Source organism: Lissotriton helveticus, assembly GCF_964261635.1.
Source record: "Lissotriton helveticus chromosome 1_1 unlocalized genomic scaffold, aLisHel1.1 SUPER_1_unloc_10, whole genome shotgun sequence".
NCBI lineage: Eukaryota > Metazoa > Chordata > Amphibia > Caudata > Salamandridae > Lissotriton > Lissotriton helveticus.
The window spans coordinates 954,592-972,947 of NW_027611649.1; positions in this window are offsets into that span (position 1 = coordinate 954,592).

Genomic DNA, 18,356 nt, shown 5'->3' on the forward strand with positions numbered 1-18,356 from the left:
TGCCCCTCTTCCTTCTTTAGCCTGCCCTTTCTTTAAGACAAAAGGGAACCGATGCACCCTCTGGACCTCCCTTTCCCACTGCCACTGGGATTCTGGAAAGGCCCCTTTTAGTAAATCTACAACAAATTGTCTTATATCCTGCCCTTCTGACCCTTCTGCCACACCCAAAATTCTGACGTTATTCCGTCTCTGTCTATTCTCAAAGTCTTCCATCTTCCAGCGTAAGTCTTCTGCCATTTTCTCATGTTCAGTTTTAAAATATTGCCATCTCCCAACATCATCCTCCAACTTCCCAGTGCGTTCTTCCACCTCAGTTACTCTGTCCACTACTTCTTTATATTGTTTATTGATTTTCCTAAGGGACCCTTGAATTTTCTTTGTGTCCTGTCTGGCTCTACGACTATCAGCCCTTGCCTCGGCTTGCATTTGTTTAAAAGTGGTGAATAGGATCTCAAAAGAATCACTGTGGGCAGACTCCCCCACTGCTCCAGCTCCACGAATATCCCGGTATTCCTGCGATGTAGCTGAATAGTCCCACTCTAAACGTCTTTCAGTCTGATAAGGGGACCCTGTGCCTCGTCTTCTTGATCTAGGGGCTTTCTTCCTTTGAGTAGAGTCTTTTCCCGAAGTATCTGAACCAGAGTTTGAGCCCTCCTCCTCCACCTCCTCTGAACTCTCTGAAACTATCGACTCCGACTCTGTTCCTTCATTCACAGAGAAGAAGCACTCTCCCTCCAGAGAAGCACCTTCGCCCCATTCTTTAACATTCTTATCTTGGGCCTTTTCCACATCGTCTTTACCAATGAGGCTGTCTCTGTCTCTGCTCTGCCGTGCATTATTCAGCTGTTGAGTACATTGTTTATATTTATCAGAATTCATTTCTGCTTCCATAGATAATAGAGCCTCTAGCATGTCTGAGTTACCTTGATCCTTGCAGCCTGGCGACTTGTTGCTACCGTCTTCACTCGTTTCACTTACTTTAATTATTTGCTCGTTTGTGTACCCCGCTGACACTGCTGGCACTACTGGTAGTGCTTCAGGCGGCTCCATTGATACTAAATCCTTCTGAAATGCATCTCCTTCGCTGAGAGGGTGACTGGGCGTCTGGTTGTTCTCAGTGCCTTGCTCAGTCTGCTTGCCCTGCTCAGGGCTCGAGCGTTGCTTAGCAACCTGTTCCTCGGCGTTCGGTGTGGCGTCCTCGAGGACGTTCGCGTTGCTCTCTTGGCGCGCCTGCTGTTCCTGTGTTCTAGTGGATTTCAGTGTCTATTTTATTAAGTTTGGAAAATACCAAGGGAATTAGGATGTGGAGCCGCGAAGGGCTGCTCCTCCTCAAAAATGGGACGACCAAGAGGGGACATTACTAAAAAGTAGAACCAGCCAGAGGGGAGTCTTCTGCCTGTGTCCGAGCCTCACAGGCAGGCTCCTATTGTTCATAAAAAGTTATTTTCCAACAGTGGAGCTGCACAACTTGCAATTCAAGAAGAAAATCACGACCCAGTTTTAAGGGAAAAGTTTCTTCTTTCAGGATAGGGCAATCACCCTCAGGGGCAAATGCCCTCAGCAATCATGTCCAGTGTCTCAGGCAGTGCACCAGTTTTCTTCACTTTAATCTAACAGGCACCAAAGGCAAAGCACCTGTACCCTTAACTCAAGTCCTGCCTTAACTCCTGTATTGCTCTGCTGACACACTGCTCTTTTGTTGGGGTCACAGATTGTACCCTGTGTGCTCAGGCATCACTTGGTCAATAAACAGAGGTACAGACTTGCATTCACTTGGGGACCAGGACCCAGAGACCTGATGCTGGAGTATTTGAAGCAACCCTTGTTCCTCAAGCAAAAGCCTCCTGGCCGTCCTTGTCGGTCTGTGACTCTCTCAGCTGGGCATCAAAAACTGGATCCAGGCAAAGAATTTACCATTCTGATTCGTGACCCCATCTTTCATCCAAGATAGTAGCAGGGGTACACACTTCTTCCAGTCTTCCACCTTCACTGCTGTTATAATTCCAGCAACGCCTGTCCTGGTTCCCTTCACCTTGGCTACAAACTGGACTGGCGCTGACTCCCCAGGCTGGATCTGATGTTCGGACCCCTCTGGCAAAGGTTGTAAGGCAGCAGATATCTATTGGTGGACAGAACAAAAAAAATCTTCAGACAAGGCATTCAAATATTCTATCAACAGATAGGATAGTCTATTTCCAAAATACTTCTTTTGGCTTGGAGCGCCCCATACACTAGCAAGGCATTCAAGAACCACTTCATCTATCTTAGAGTAAAAAAAAACTGGACCTTTTAGCGAGTAGAAAAGGAACTTTTTGGTAAACTGACAAGAGTAAAACATTACACTATTTGAAGCAGCCAAGGAAGTGTTGGACTTGGCCCTTCTGGCAGGTTCACCCCTAAACTTTTTGCTTTTTATGGTGACCCAGTGTTAGTGATTTTTGGTTTCTGCGCACTTTACCACAGTGTCCCAGGGTAAAGTGCGTGCGTGTGGTGAGATTGGCCTGCCCTCCCATAGGAATGCATGGGAAATGTATGTGTCCATGTTAGTTCCTGATGTGTGGGGAGTGCAAGCTCGAGTTTGGTATGTGGGGACTCGTGTGATTGAATGCTGCGTGATGATGTGTGCGGCGTGATTGTGTCTAGTGTGGAAGTGCCACTTCTAGAAGTTGGCCTGCCTGTGTAATTTAGGTGAAATGACTGGCTGGCTTATGATTGGCTGGAGCTGACTGGTGTGTCAGGCTCCATGAGTCAAGATGGATCTGCCCCAGTGGTGAATGGGAGATCTGCATGTTGATGGCCGGGGAGGAATGCACCTGGGACCTGAATAGGGCTGGGCTTTCCCCATACAATGCCAGCTCCGTCCCTGTGGTACGACTGATGTGCCTAGCCTGGCCAGTAAATGGAAAGGGTGGCTGAGCACATCACAATGCTCCAAAACCAGCTGTGACTAGTTTTTCCCCCACCCTGCACCTAAGGACAAAGGGATTTAGTGTAGAAAAAGAGGCTGTGACCTCTTGAAAAAGGGTCTCTTACTGATCCTAATTTGGAGGGGGGCCTGCTGCCACTGGGCGCCAGAAGGACCGGCACTGGGGACTGCCTCCCTGCCTGGAGGGCCCTGTGAGCTGACCCCTGGGCCCAGCCTTGACCCCCCCTGCCTGCCTAGGACCTTGCTGGACTTGGGACTCTTATTTCCTGTGACAGCACCTGATTTTCCCCCAGGAGAGCGCTGTGGTTTTAGCCTGTAGCCCTGAGCTGCCCTCGCCTTCCTCGAGGCATTCCCCGGTGTGGGGATCCCCCTTTTGCTAACTTGCGGCACGGGTGCCCACCCCGCACTGCCTGGCGCATATTTTGCCCATATGTTTAATAATTTATAACGGGTGCTCACCCCGCTTTATTTGTCCATTTACGAGGGTGCCTACCCCTCATTTGCCCTAGGAGACTTCACCGCCGCGACCCGGACTTCGCAGGAAGTCAGGCAGCCCCGCCGAGGACGTGAGCGGGGCCCCCAGGACAAAGGAGAAGAGGCCGGAAGTGCCGCAGTGCAAGGAGCAGGGCGGCTGTAGGTGCAGGCCGGGCTCCGGTGTCGTAAGAGAGCCCCGCACTGCCCAAAGGAGAATCCAGAAGCCAGCGTCTCTCCCCCGGGGCTCCCAAGAGCGAGGGAGAGCTCTGGAGTACAGCGGAGGAGTCCGGCAGGCCCGGTGAGTAGAGCCCCAGTGCTACATTGAAGAGAGGGGGCGTCGGGGCACATTGGCGGTGCCCGCCCCCCCAGTGGTGCTCGCCTGTCTTGGGGGCTGTATCTGTGAAGGTAGAGCAGCCCCGGTTGGCAGTGGGCCGCTCCCCCGTTGCCCTGCACCGTCCCCCCCCCCCGAGTCCCCCAAGCGGGACTCCAAAGAAGGGGACATTTTTGTATTGAGGGCCTAGAAGGCTCACGGGGCAGCATTGTTATTTTAGAGCCTAGAAGGCTCCTGGGGGTAGTTTTGTATTTCGAGCCCGGGAGGCTCCAACGTGAAAGGGGGCATTTGGTTTCTGGAGCCCCCGAAGCTCCTAAGGGTCCAGTTGTTTCTTCCTCGAGCCCACGAGACTCCCACGTGTTTTTGGGCAACTTATATCTGTGAAAGCCCGAAGGATATTCCCAGCTGCCCAGCACTTAGTGGGCAGCTGCTTCGTTTAGGCCCCCAAGAATCTTGGCGCAATCTTCTTTGACTGCCTGCGCAGCCTGCCTTGACATTGCAGACACAGGGCGTTTCAGCCCCTGAGAGGCCAGTTGGTCTCGGGACAGTTGTGTTGTTATACCCATGTTCATGCCCTATGTGGTTTTTGCACAATTGTGATTTACCTGCCTAATGTGATTGCTGCATCATGTGTAATGCTTTATACCTCTGAGTGTATGGTGGTGCTTAGGAGGTTGTTTTTCCTAGTATAAGGTTATGCTAGTGAGTTCTTGATTCCTTGCGTGATATTTCCCTAAGGTGGTTAGGGTTGCGTAGGTGGTACTTAACTCTTAACAGTGGTTACTGGTTGTGTGTCCTATTTTCTATTTTGTGCTACAGTGATTATTATTCTATGCTCTACAAAGTGCTATTTCTAACAAGTATTCTAAGTCTAAAAGTGCATATTCCTGACAGTGGTCCATGTGGCCCTGTCCTGTACATATATCCCCTGTAAATTCTGCCAGTGCCTGTTGGCACATTGTAAAGTGTGTGTTTTTATCTAATGTTTTTGCTATAATACAAAGGCTATTTTTATATATAACCTTGTGTGGAGTTTCCTTTGTGGTGGGTCTTGGGTGTTGTTGCTGGGTGCGCACGCAAACACTTAACCTACATTGCCTCCGGGATAAGCCTTACTGCTCGCGCCACGTTGCCTAGAGGGTGAGCAGGGGTTATCTTTGGCGTGTAACTCCCTTGCCCTGACTAGAGTGGTGGTTTCTGCCTGGCTTTGGCGCAAGCCTCAGCCAACTGGAAACCCCATTTCTAACAGGAAGTCTATGTTTATTTACTAAATTCTGAGGGAAAAAAAAGACAAACAATACGGACATACTCTAAATCCTTACATTTGGGTATTCCTATATTATTCATCTAAAGAACCTCAAGAAATGGAATTTTTAGAACAAGCATTCTTTTGTGTTTCTTGACTTAACAAGCTTGTGTTTCATTAGTCATAACGTTTTACTACTTGTACAGGACTGCAGACACTTCTAAAATAGTTTTTCCTAGTACAAACACCATCATTTTACACTTAGGACCATGCTCTGATATTATAGGCGCAGCAGGAAAATCCAAAACTGCTAATTTAACAGGGATTCATATTACATAAATAGCTAACAAAACCTGAACATAGTGGGTACGTCAATTTCTCCAGCAAAACCTATTGTGGCAAACAAACTCCTATAAAGCAATATTTTCCTTCAAAATGGTTGCTGAGGTCTGGACTATGTAACATCATTTTCAAAGAAAAAAAACCCATTCACCTGCTCTAATAAGGGCTGACAGCTCAATTAATGACCCCTTCCCTGCTGATGACGAGCATGGCACACACTGCTCGTGTGCTGATGACGAACTCAGCTCGTCATCACACCCACCCCTGGAAATCCCTCTGGTGTGGGCACCAGAGGGATTCCCTCTTCTCCACCAGAGCCTCGGGAGCTGGGGAAGAGCTTCCCCAGCTCCCGAGGCCCCCCCCTGGTTTCACTGAAATGACGATCAGCGCGCACGTCGCTCTGACATCATTTCAGTGAAACCGAAACTGAAATGAGCCAAGAGGCTCATTTCAGTTTCCCTTTCTTCATGCTCGGGGGGCTATCTCAGCCCCCTGAGCACGTAGAAAGACGGGAGAGGTATCAGTGGAAAGGGGAGAATCTCCCCGTTCCAATGGTTCCCCAGTGGATACCTGCTTGGGGATCGCCACAGGAGGGCGATCCCCAAGCAGGGATCCATCCACTAGACCCCAGGGAGGGGGGAGCGGCCCCTTGGGCAAGGGCCTTTGCTCCCCCCAATTCTATTTGGCAATTTTTTAAAATCTTTTTTCCCCGCCTGGGGGCAGATGGGGGCAAAAAGCCCACTAGACACCAGGGATTTTACAATAAATTTAAAATAAGGGCGGGGGCTCCCCAAAACGGTCATGCCCATGCCCCCCCCACAATTGTCAATTGTTACAGTCTTTCTGCCCCCCGGGGGCAGATGGGGCATTGGCCCCTAATCTTCCCCTTTGGGGGGGCAGAAAGGCCAAGAAACACCAGGGATTTCTTTTTTGAAAGTTTTTTTAGGGTGGGGGCTGCCCAAAATGGGCATGCCCATGCCCCCACCCGCCCCCCTACAATTGTTACAGTCTTTCTGCCCACACGAGGGTCAGATGGGATATTGGCCCAGGTTTTTTTTAGATAGTAGAAGTAAGGGTGGGGGCCGCCCAAAATGGGCATGATCATCGCTGCCACCCCCCCTCCCCGGAATCATTACAGTCTTTCTGCCCCCGAAATGCCCTCACCCACCTGCCACCATTAAAGCCTTTCTGCCCCCCCCCGTGGGGTAGATGGGGGCAGTAGCCCCCAATCTGCCACCCCCGGGGGGAGCAAAAAGCCCACTAGACACCAGGGATTTTTTTTGGCAAATTTTTATTAGGGTGGGGGCAATGGCATGCCCATTTTGGGCAGACGCTAATCAGTGTATGCAAATATTTGCAAATACATCCCCTGTATGAGGCACACCTTAAATGTTCATCAAAATGATTGCAAGGTTCGATGATTCAATGTAGGTTTATTTATCCATGTAATTTCAATAGGTTAGATATGTCAATGATATTATCATCATATCACTGTGAATCAATCAATAATACAGCTTGTGCACGTACTCCAATGCATTTCGGGCAGCGTGCCCTTTGTCAAGGAGAGCTAAAAGAGGAAGAAAATGAGCCCAGGTCAGGGGAAAAAAGGAGAAATGACTGGTACAGAAAACGTGAGTGGTAACTATGGGTATGGGCGGTGTGACTCAAGTTAACGATGTGGTCTTATCCCAGGTTTAAAAAAAGTGCTGAAAATAGGGGGAACCAGTGTGTTTGGTGATAGGAAGGAATGTGAGACATGCGGAATCAAAGGAGGGAGTGAGTGGAAACTGGCAAGGTAATCGTGCTCAGAAGTAACGGACGTGGTAGGTCGCTAAAATAAAAATCGGGGTGAACATGGTGTGAACGCGGTTAGCTAGTGTGCGTCAGCATGCATAGGTAAAACTTACTTCATGGCTGAAAGCTGTTTCTTAGCCTGGTTTGTTCGTCCGAGTAAATTGGGTTGAAGCGGTGTGCTCGGTGGAGAGGTGTATGAATGCAAAGGGTGCAGTAGAAAACGGACTGGACGCTCGGTGTGCGCGGGGGCCATCTTGGAGTGGGTTAGGGACGACCGAGTGTGGGGGACATGTTGGAATGGGTGGGGACGGTGTTACCATATGGTCTCACCTTCTCTTTTCTAGTAGCATTAAGACCATAGGTGAGAACCATTCCTATATGGGGTATGCAAACTCCATGTTTCCTAAAAGAGTGTGATGTCGTGTGAATACACAAATTACCCTCACTCAGTTTGGTGATCCCTGCCACATTCCAAACCAAGAATCTAAGATTTGTTGGACAAATGCTTGAGGGAGGGCAGCTGGGATTATTCGCAGCAATTACCGCTTTCTCACATTTGGGAGGCTATTAGCCCCCTCTCTTCCTCCCCCACCCCTTTGTGCACTACTTTTCTGTAAAGTACTGAGCACCCCTGTATTTTCTACCGAATATCTGGGAATTGTTGAGCAGGTGCTTGTGGGAATACAGTTAGAATTTTTCACAATGTTTTCACCTGGCTCAGCATTTGGGAAGCTTTTTGCCCTCTCTCCTCTTCCCCCAATCCTTTGCACACTACTTCCCGCCATAATAGCGGGGACCAACATTTCTTCTACCACTACTTCTGCCATCCTCTCCCTAGATTGACCAGGAGGCATCATGCACTCATCTGGGTGTAGCAATCCTCTTCTGTGCAGTCATACTTATACCTGGGCCACTTGTGTTAGTGCAAGGCTCCCCTCTCGATACAGACCCGACAATCTTTGGATCTAATTCTACCGGAAGTTTGCATCTCATTGTAATGGAAGTGAGAGCTGTGGGGTTAGTACGTGAGACCGTCAACAATGGCCGGGAAGGAAAATGAGACAATAACTACATCCATAGCAGAATTCAGGACCATTACTGTGAGAAGTTGGCCTGGTAGGGGATGTTTCCAATTCTGGAACCACCTACTACCTGACCAAACAATCCCCTTATGGTGTCTGGTTGTAAGTCAACCTTATTAGACAAGCTATCCTAGTGGTAGCATGGACTAAGCAGCCTAAAGGCTTAACTTAAGAGGTCGTGTTAAGCGAGCTGTTTTACCACATACAATCCTGTAATACCAAATGAAAGGACACCACACAAGTATATATTATAAAAATATATGTGTTTATTACTAAAACAATCCCCAGTATTCTTTATGAATAAAGGGGCACAAGCGTTAAATCAAAAGCACTGTTTAAACATACAAAGTTGCACAATTATGGATGAGGGCAGGGGGCCACTCAAACCATATACTAAACAAGTGGTATAAGAGAGGCCACTCGAACAGTGGTTAGGCCTAGGGCCTAGGGAATCGCTGGGAGCAGTCAGGACAAGCAATGCTGAAGTCGGGAATGGCCCTCGGGATTCGGGAGATGTGCGGAAAGCGCACGCATGCACCAATGTTAACCAATGGTGCGTAAAAGTCAAATAGTTAAAGTTTAAGGACACTTCCGCTGAACCTAGAGGAACAAAACTTAACACACAGACCCTAGAGGTGTGCACCAGTGTGGGAACACCGGCGGAGCAAAGTTACCTCACCCACAGGAAGTGGGTGCACAGGGTCGAAGTGGCGTCGGGTTTTTACACGCAGGCTCTTGGTGCTTGAAGCTGAAAGGGCTGCAGGCAGGGTGAAGACGAAGTGTCCGGTGGAGTCCAAGGGTGGACTCAAGTGGTAGAGTACCTGAAAGCAGAGGGGACAGAGTCTGGGTCACTCAGCAGTGACCAGGGTGGAACCAGGACGGAACCAGGCAATGTCGGGCGCAATCAGGTGGTCGTCGAGGCGCTTCTCTTCGCTGTCACGTGGGCTCTGGGGCATCTGCGACGTCCAGGAGCAGGTCACGATCTGTCCCACGCAGGCTCTCACCGTCGGTGCAGTCGGCTTCCGGTTTGGAGCAAACAAGCCTTGGTAAGAGCAATCCACGCGGGATTGGAAGATGGCGTCTCACTCGGACCAGGAAGGTCAGAGTCGGGGCTCCCTTTCAGGGGAGCTGGTGTGGATCTGGAGCAACCAGAATCACGAGTCTTCTTTTGTAGTTCGTCGGCACAGGGACCACAAGCCAGCTGGCAAGTGACCGGGCCAACGCGTTGAGCCAAATCGTGCCAAAGGGCCCCACGCAGCACTCGTCGAGTGTGGAGGGCTGAACTTCGGCTCAGGAGTAGCTCAGGGTGGGGGCTTCTCAAACCCCGGTGTACAGCTTCGAGGGTCACTCGTGGGCTGCACGGTCAGCGTCTCGTGGTCACTTCAAGATGGCGTGCCCCACGCTTCCGGTCGCCTCCACGGGTCTCAGCTTTGCAGGGACTGTGGATCGGGCTGTTAGAAGCTGGGCAGGCTTGATCTCGTCGATCTCAGTCGCTCGAGTTCCGGCGGGAACTGCAACTAAGTAGACGTCGAGGGCTGGATGGTGCCTGCTGCTGCAGGGTGGTCACTCCTTGACCACAAGGGAGATTCTTCGGGCTTCCACGTTGAGATGGAGGGCGAAGGGTCCAGAATATCGTTTCAAATGTTTCTTCCAGGAAATCTGATGTGCATTGGCACTGCTCCCACTCTTATTCGAATCTGGTGGGCGTGATTACCTGCTAGGTCCCCTCCTATGGGTGGGACCCAGGAAGTGGGTGGATACACCCCCTTCCTTTGATCCAGGCCGCCCTGGCACGAGGGCTGGAGTGCCCCAGAACCGGTTTGGCCGGATTATGCAAGGGGCAGCCTTGTGCGCCCCAGGCAGTGTCTGGTTTCTTTCAAACCTCCCTGCTACAATACACTATCTCCTGTCTGGAGGGCGGTGACACCCTCCTGTGACAGGAAACCCTTTGTCCAGGACCCCCTTGACTGGGTTTCGGTCAGCTCCAGGGGTCCAGACATTTGTCTGTGGCAGAGGCATCCATTTTGTGGATCTTAAGGCCTTTGGAGAAATCAACCGCATTAAAGTGAAGTAACATGTCTTACCCCTCTAGAGGGGTGGAATGCCATCCCCGTCGCCAGAACTGGCGAGGGGATGGTATTCCAAAGCGTATGACACCTTACACGACATGTTTTGATAAAGCCAAACCAGAGTTGCTAAATAACCGCGAGGATTATAAGGCACTTAATAGTATATGGTATGGCATTATCCTGAAACAGCTTAGGGATTTGTTCCCGACGGCTGCAGACAGGCTCAGCTCATGCTAGAGCTCCATCTCACATAAAAACCATGCACCCAGCCTCCAGGATTGGTGAGGCCTGTCTATAGGAGTGGCTCACAGGTTTACATGTGTCCAGATATAGGTTTAGACATAGGTATACTATATCTAAGCAAGGGGTGTGTACACCACCTTACCCCAGCTGAGTGATCAGCCAGTTGTGTCAATTTAAGAACCAGCCAGGGGTGGCAAAAGATATGCTGCAGCCCCTGGTAGGCCTTAGTGGCTCCTGTGCCCTGTGCACCTATAGTGCATTCTACAGGGGCTGACAAGGAGTCCATTTCCAATTGGTATGTACCTAGGGTACATGGAATCCATTTTACAGAGAGAGCAGATGGCCTGGGGCCCTGATTAGCAGGGAACCAGGTCAACTAAGTCAAAAAACCAGCTAAACACAGGCAAAAAATCTGGGGTAACCATAGTCAGGTAGCCACCTTCCTACATAACCCCCCCCCAAACGAAAGGAGATAAGGCTATCCTTGGCCAGGTAAGCCTATATTGCCTGAGTGGCCATATAAGGAAGTACCTGCACTAGCATGGGTACCCCCTGTCTCATGGTCCACTAAGCAGTCCCTCACCCCTTGGGTATTAGAGGGTCTCCACCATAGGGAATCACTACCTTGGGTGTGTTTACGCAAAGTTAAAGGCTGGTTTGGATATGGAGTATTGAAGTTAGGCTCTACTAAGTTAGGGCTTGGCTTCCTCCAATTATCTTCCACCAGGTGTGCCTTTCTTTCTTTAACTGAGTTGCACTGTGCTCTCAGGGTCAGCCTCTGGCTACCTAAAGCTGGAGGCTGGGTCCCTCTGTTTGGCTTGCTGGAGGGACAGTTCAGGTTTGGGCCCCTTGGGTCCCAGGTTTGGCTGTGCCCAACAGAATCCATCTGGGGGAGGTCCCTAACTACTTTTAAGGGGGCTCCCTCAGGAGTTTTTAAAGTTTTCACCTTACTAGGGCTACTAGTTTTGGTGCACCTAATCTTTTGATGGGGGTGCTTTATTTGACAGGGGGCCCTCTGGGTCTCACTGTCCTTCTTGTCCTCTGCAGCCCTGGGCTGGCTAAGGCAAGGTAGAGAGGGGCAGGTTACCTGCTCCAGACTGGGTCCCACCTGAGAAGGGTCCACTGACATCAGAGGTTCTGTCAGGCTAGGCCCAACCACCTCTGGGGCAGCTCCTTCATCAGGGGTAAGATCAGTTCCCTGAGGAGGCTGATCCTGTCCTAAAGTCTGGTGAGGGGGAGATTTATCTTCCTCCTCCATGCTCTCAGTTTGTGTGGAGTTATCCATCATTTCAGGTTTCACAACACACATGTCAGTTTGAGTTTGGGCTGTGGCCATCACAGCCCCACCAACCTTTTCAGGAGGAGACTCAGTTTGGGTTTCTGCTGTTATCATAACAGCTTTGCTATTCTGTTCAGGAAGAGCTTTTACTAAAGATGGGGCAGAGAGTTTCTCAGCTCTACCAACCTTTTCAGGAAGGACATCTTGGAGTGGGGCTGTAGCCAGTACAGCCTCACTAACCTTTCCATGGGAATTCACCATTCTAGAATGGGTTTCCTGTTCAACCTCAGCCCAGGCTGAGATTTCTAAATCATTACCCAGTAGACAGTCCACAGGCAAGTTTGGTGACACTGCCACTCTCTTTGGGCCAGTGACACCTCCCCAGCTGAGACTTACTACTGCCATGGGATGATTTGTTTGGATGCCATCAATGTTTACTACCTGGTATGTGGCACCAGGTAAAAGTTGCTTAGAGGGGACTATGCCATCAGCCACCATGGTGATGCTAGCCCCTGTGTCTCTAAAAGCTTCAACTCTTAAACCATTGATGATGGGTTCTTGTCTATACTTGCTCAAAGTATTTGGGCAAGCAGAGAAGTTGGCAAACCCCATGCCAGCCTCATAAACAAGATCATTGGGTGATGGGGACCTGGATAGGCCAGGGTCCACCTGATTTCCAAAAGTAAACCCACCCAGATTCCTGGGTGTGCTTCCACTTCCTGGGGGATTACTGCTGACAGTAACAGGAGGTGTTGAAGCTGGCTTTGGAGGTATATTTTCTTTATTGTTATTCTTGGGACAACAGCTGTCTGTTTTGTAATGCCCCACCTGTTTACAGGGATAACAATAGGGTTTTTTCTCAGTTGAAGAAGTGTCTTGGGACCCACCCCCATCCTTGGAGTTTTGGGGCCCTGGGGAAGTCTTTTCTTTACTTTTATCCCCACCCTTATCTTGAGGCTTGGTAGACTCCTTCTTCTGGTTATTGTCCTGATTCTTAGGCCTAATCCTGGTTCTGACCCATTTGTCTGCCTTCTTTCCCAATTCTTGGGGAGAGGTCAGATCAGAGTCTACCAGGTGCTGGTGTAAGAGCTGGTTCTGACAATTACTTAGGATCTGCTCCCTCATAATCAAATTATACAATCCTGTAAAGTCATGTACTTTGCTGCCATGTAGCCAACCCTCCAGAGCCTTAGTTGCACAATCAACAAAATCAGTCCAGTCCTGAGTCTGTGTCTTCTGGGTGTCTCTGAACTTCAACCTGTACTGTTCAGTGGTTAAGCCAAACCCATCTATCAGAACACTCTTCAGGACTTTGTAATTGTTTGCATCCTCATGTCTAACAGTGAGGAGCTTATCTCTCCCTTTCTCTGAAAAGGAGTACCATAAGATTGCTGCCCACTGTTCCTCAGGAACCTGCTGTACCATGCAGGCTCTCTCAAGAGCAGTTATCCATTTGTGGATATCATCCCCTTCCTTGTAGGGGGGCACAATCTTTGTCAGGTTTCTACTATCATAGGACCTGGGTTTCTCTTTAGGAATATTGCTGCCACCAGTGGCATCTAAGCCACACAATTTCTGCTCTCTTGCCAAGGCAAGTTTAGCTTGAGCTAAGGTAAGCTTAGCTTGACTCAGGGCTACCTCCTCTCTCTCTATCTGGAGTCTGACAGCCCTCATTCTAGCCCTATGCTCAGCTTTCTGAGAAGCACTCATGCCTCTCTCTGATTCTCTGGAGGCACTAGAAAGATGAGAGTCCCCTGAGGGAGATCTCACTCTTCTGTTGCCTGGGAGAATCCCATGTTGGGTTCTGGGGAGGTGCTGGCCCTCTCCATTCCCCAGTAGGTCCAAGTTGGCCTGGCTAAGCCTACCAACTGGAACCTGGCTACCCTGATCCTGTACTTCTAAGTCCTCAACTTCTGAGTCCTCATCCAAGTCATCATCATCCTCCTCTTCAGGGGGATCAACTGCAGGGGGGTTCCCTCCAGTTCCTGTATCTAGGGAAGCTGCTTTTGCCTTCTCTAAGTCATCCTGTTCTAGGAGTTCTACCAGGATTAGGCAGGTGGGGCTTCTGCCCCTTTTTAACCCTCTTGCTTTGCACAAGACAATCAAGTCTCTGCGGGTTAGTTTGTCATATCCAGAAGTTGCCTGGGTAGGGTCAACTGTCACAGGACTAGACCCTGAGGCCTTTCCTGTGTCAGACATGGTTACTAGTGAGGTGTAAGTGGTGCACTTACCTACACTAAGTGTTTTCCTACTGGACCTTGCTAGTGAGTTGTAGTCAGGGGTGTGCTACTCCCTTCAACCTACAACTACTAAGTTCAGTAGAACTTAATATGCTAAGCTTTTGATTTTATATGTACCTAGAGGTACTTGATGTGATCTTTCAATTTGATATAAAGATTGCAATGGTAAAACAACAGCAAGCTCAAATCCGCACCGCTGCTCACCAATGTGAGAAGTTGGCCTGGTAGGGGATGTTTCCAATTCTGGAACCACCTACTACCTGACCAAACAATCCCCTTATGGTGTCTGGTTGTAAGTCAACCTTATTAGACAAGCTATCCTAGTGGTAGCATGGACTAAGCAGCCTAAAGGCTTAACTTAAGAGGTCGTGTTAAGCGAGCTGTTTTACCACATACAATCCTGTAATACCAAATGAAAGGACACCACACAAGTATATATTATAAAAATATATGTGTTTATTACTAAAACAATCCCCAGTATTCTTTATGAATAAAGGGGCACAAGCGTTAAATCAAAAGCACTGTTTAAACATACAAAGTTGCACAATTATGGATGAGGGCAGGGGGCCACTCAAACCATATACTAAACAAGTGGTATAAGAGAGGCCACTCGAACAGTGGTTAGGCCTAGGGCCTAGGGAATCGCTGGGAGCAGTCAGGACAAGCAATGCTGAAGTCGGGAATGGCCCTCGGGATTCGGGAGATGTGCGGAAAGCGCACGCATGCACCAATGTTAACCAATGGTGCGTAAAAGTCAAATAGTTAAAGTTTAAGGACACTTCCGCTGAACCTAGAGGAACAAAACTTAACACACAGACCCTAGAGGTGTGCACCAGTGTGGGAACACCGGCGGAGCAAAGTTACCTCACCCACAGGAAGTGGGTGCACAGGGTCGAAGTGGCGTCGGGTTTTTACACGCAGGCTCTTGGTGCTTGAAGCTGAAAGGGCTGCAGGCAGGGTGAAGACGAAGTGTCCGGTGGAGTCCAAGGGTGGACTCAAGTGGTAGAGTACCTGAAAGCAGAGGGGACAGAGTCTGGGTCACTCAGCAGTGACCAGGGTGGAACCAGGACGGAACCAGGCAATGTCGGGCGCAATCAGGTGGTCGTCGAGGCGCTTCTCTTCGCTGTCACGTGGGCTCTGGGGCATCTGCGACGTCCAGGAGCAGGTCACGATCTGTCCCACGCAGGCTCTCACCGTCGGTGCAGTCGGCTTCCGGTTTGGAGCAAACAAGCCTTGGTAAGAGCAATCCACGCGGGATTGGAAGATGGCGTCTCACTCGGACCAGGAAGGTCAGAGTCGGGGCTCCCTTTCAGGGGAGCTGGTGTGGATCTGGAGCAACCAGAATCACGAGTCTTCTTTTGTAGTTCGTCGGCACAGGGACCACAAGCCAGCTGGCAAGTGACCGGGCCAACGCGTTGAGCCAAATCGTGCCAAAGGGCCCCACGCAGCACTCGTCGAGTGTGGAGGGCTGAACTTTGGCTCAGGAGTAGCTCAGGGTGGGGGCTTCTCAAACCCCGGTGTACAGCTTCGAGGGTCACTCGTGGGCTGCACGGTCAGCGTCTCGTGGTCACTTCAAGATGGCGTGCCCCACGCTTCCGGTCGCCTCCACGGGTCTCAGCTTTGCAGGGACTGTGGATCGGGCTGTTAGAAGCTGGGCAGGCTTGATCTCGTCGATCTCAGTCGCTCGAGTTCCGGCGGGAACTGCAACTAAGTAGACGTCGAGGGCTGGATGGTGCCTGCTGCTGCAGGGTGGTCACTCCTTGACCACAAGGGAGATTCTTCGGGCTTCCACGTTGAGATGGAGGGCGAAGGGTCCAGAATATCGTTTCAAATGTTTCTTCCAGGAAATCTGATGTGCATTGGCACTGCTCCCACTCTTATTCGAATCTGGTGGGCGTGATTACCTGCTAGGTCCCCTCCTATGGGTGGGACCCAGGAAGTGGGTGGATACACCCCCTTCCTTTGATCCAGGCCGCCCTGGCACGAGGGCTGGAGTGCCCCAGAACCGGTTTGGCCGGATTATGCAAGGGGCAGCCTTGTGCGCCCCAGGCAGTGTCTGGTTTCTTTCAAACCTCCCTGCTACAATACACTATCTCCTGTCTGGAGGGCGGTGACACCCTCCTGTGACAGGAAACCCTTTGTCCAGGACCCCCTTGACTGGGTTTCGGTCAGCTCCAGGGGTCCAGACATTTGTCTGTGGCAGAGGCATCCATTTTGTGGATCTTAAGGCCTTTGGAGAAATCAACCGCATTAAAGTGAAGTAACATGTCTTACCCCTCTAGAGGGGTGGAATGCCATCCCCGTCGCCAGAACTGGCGAGGGGATGGTATTCCAAAGCGTATGACACCTTACACGACATGTTTTGATAAAGCCAAACCAGAGTTGCTAAATAACCGCGAGGATTATAAGGCACTTAATAGTATATGGTATGGCATTATCCTGAAACAGCTTAGGGATTTGTTCCCGACGGCTGCAGACAGGCTCAGCTCATGCTAGAGCTCCATCTCACATAAAAACCATGCACCCAGCCTCCAGGATTGGTGAGGCCTGTCTATAGGAGTGGCTCACAGGTTTACATGTGTCCAGATATAGGTTTAGACATAGGTATACTATATCTAAGCAAGGGGTGTGTACACCACCTTACCCCAGCTGAGTGATCAGCCAGTTGTGTCAATTTAAGAACCAGCCAGGGGTGGCAAAAGATATGCTGCAGCCCCTGGTAGGCCTTAGTGGCTCCTGTGCCCTGTGCACCTATAGTGCATTCTACAGGGGCTGACAAGGAGTCCATTTCCAATTGGTATGTACCTAGGGTACATGGAATCCATTTTACAGAGAGAGCAGATGGCCTGGGGCCCTGATTAGCAGGGAACCAGGTCAACTAAGTCAAAAAACCAGCTAAACACAGGCAAAAAATCTGGGGTAACCATAGTCAGGTAGCCACCTTCCTACAATTACTCATTTGAGATTTATTATGTCTTCTCTTATTATTTAGTAGCAGTGCCAAATTTCCCTAAACAAATAGGTGACCTTATTTATGGGTGATTCGCGATCTTCACAACAACCCTTTAATAATCTAGGGACTTCAGTTAGATATCTTTCATGGTTCTTGTGCTGCTGGGATCCCACATAGATTCCATTAGCATAGGTGGATTGCCAATATCAACTTCCCTAATATTCAGGCTATCTTTCCTACCCTTTCTTGCTAAATCTTTAATCTCCTTCCTAAGGACAGCCACCTCTTCTCGCAAAGACTCAATAGTGTTCTTTAAAGGCTGATCTAAACCAACTAGCTTGATAATCCCACTGCCTTGGTGTGTCTCACCACCTACCACTTCCGTATTGGCCCTTTCCAGGAGGGCCTCAAATCTATTGTGGCGCTTAATTTGGGGTAGATCTATCTCCTCAATGGTGGACTGGTTATCCCTAGACTGCGTCACTGTCTTTGGATTTGGCATTAAACTAGGGGGACAGATTCCAGGCTTGTTCTTACCAGTGCTGTGTTTTTTAAACGTGGATCAAATTTGCAAGTTCCGTTTTTTTTCTCGTGGGGCACCGGCAGAGAATTCTATACTAGACTAGAATTTCAGTCATTGTCGGGCGGGTATTCCACTTGGGTGGGGGGGGGTGTAGTAGATTCAGCGGTCACTATCTAGTGGCATTCTGAAGAAAGCTCTCAATCCTGTTTATTGACTCATGGGAGATAGCACCAGTGCCCCTCTTTTTTAGGTGGGGAGCTCCCTGGGCTTTGTTATGCCCTTTCCTTTTCCCCATAGTTCTTTATGCCCTCAAGGGGGGAATAATTAGGGCTGGGGCTTTTTCTGCATTTCCACGCTACTCCGTTTTTAACAACAAAACACTGTATCCAGCCAGAATGGCCAAGCCCCTAATCCCCCCAATTCTCCAGAAAACCCACTAGTTAAAATTGTTTCAGTCTGGAATGGTGAACAGAAAACTCCATGACAGGTCCCCTGTGAACCCAACAGTACCTTTGTAATGAAGAGTTCAGTAGAATGAATGGAGGTAAATCAAGCAGTCCTCTTTAACCACTCATGGTGGAACCAAGGGATGTGGCCCTGTCTTGTGCGTGTCCCGCGCTGCCGTAGGCCTGTGTTGTTTTTAAGTGCCTCTTGGAATGAAAAATACCACGTTGGTCGTGTTAGACAACAAGGTATGTTTGGGGATGGAGTCCCCTTGAAGCAGAAGGCAGGCAGCAGACTGGTAAGGGCTGAAACGGGCAATATCACAAGGTACCTGATCTGTTGATGCTGTTCTGCCCATTTATCATGTGTAGTTGTTATGAACATCACAATATTACCATTTGTCAATGTAC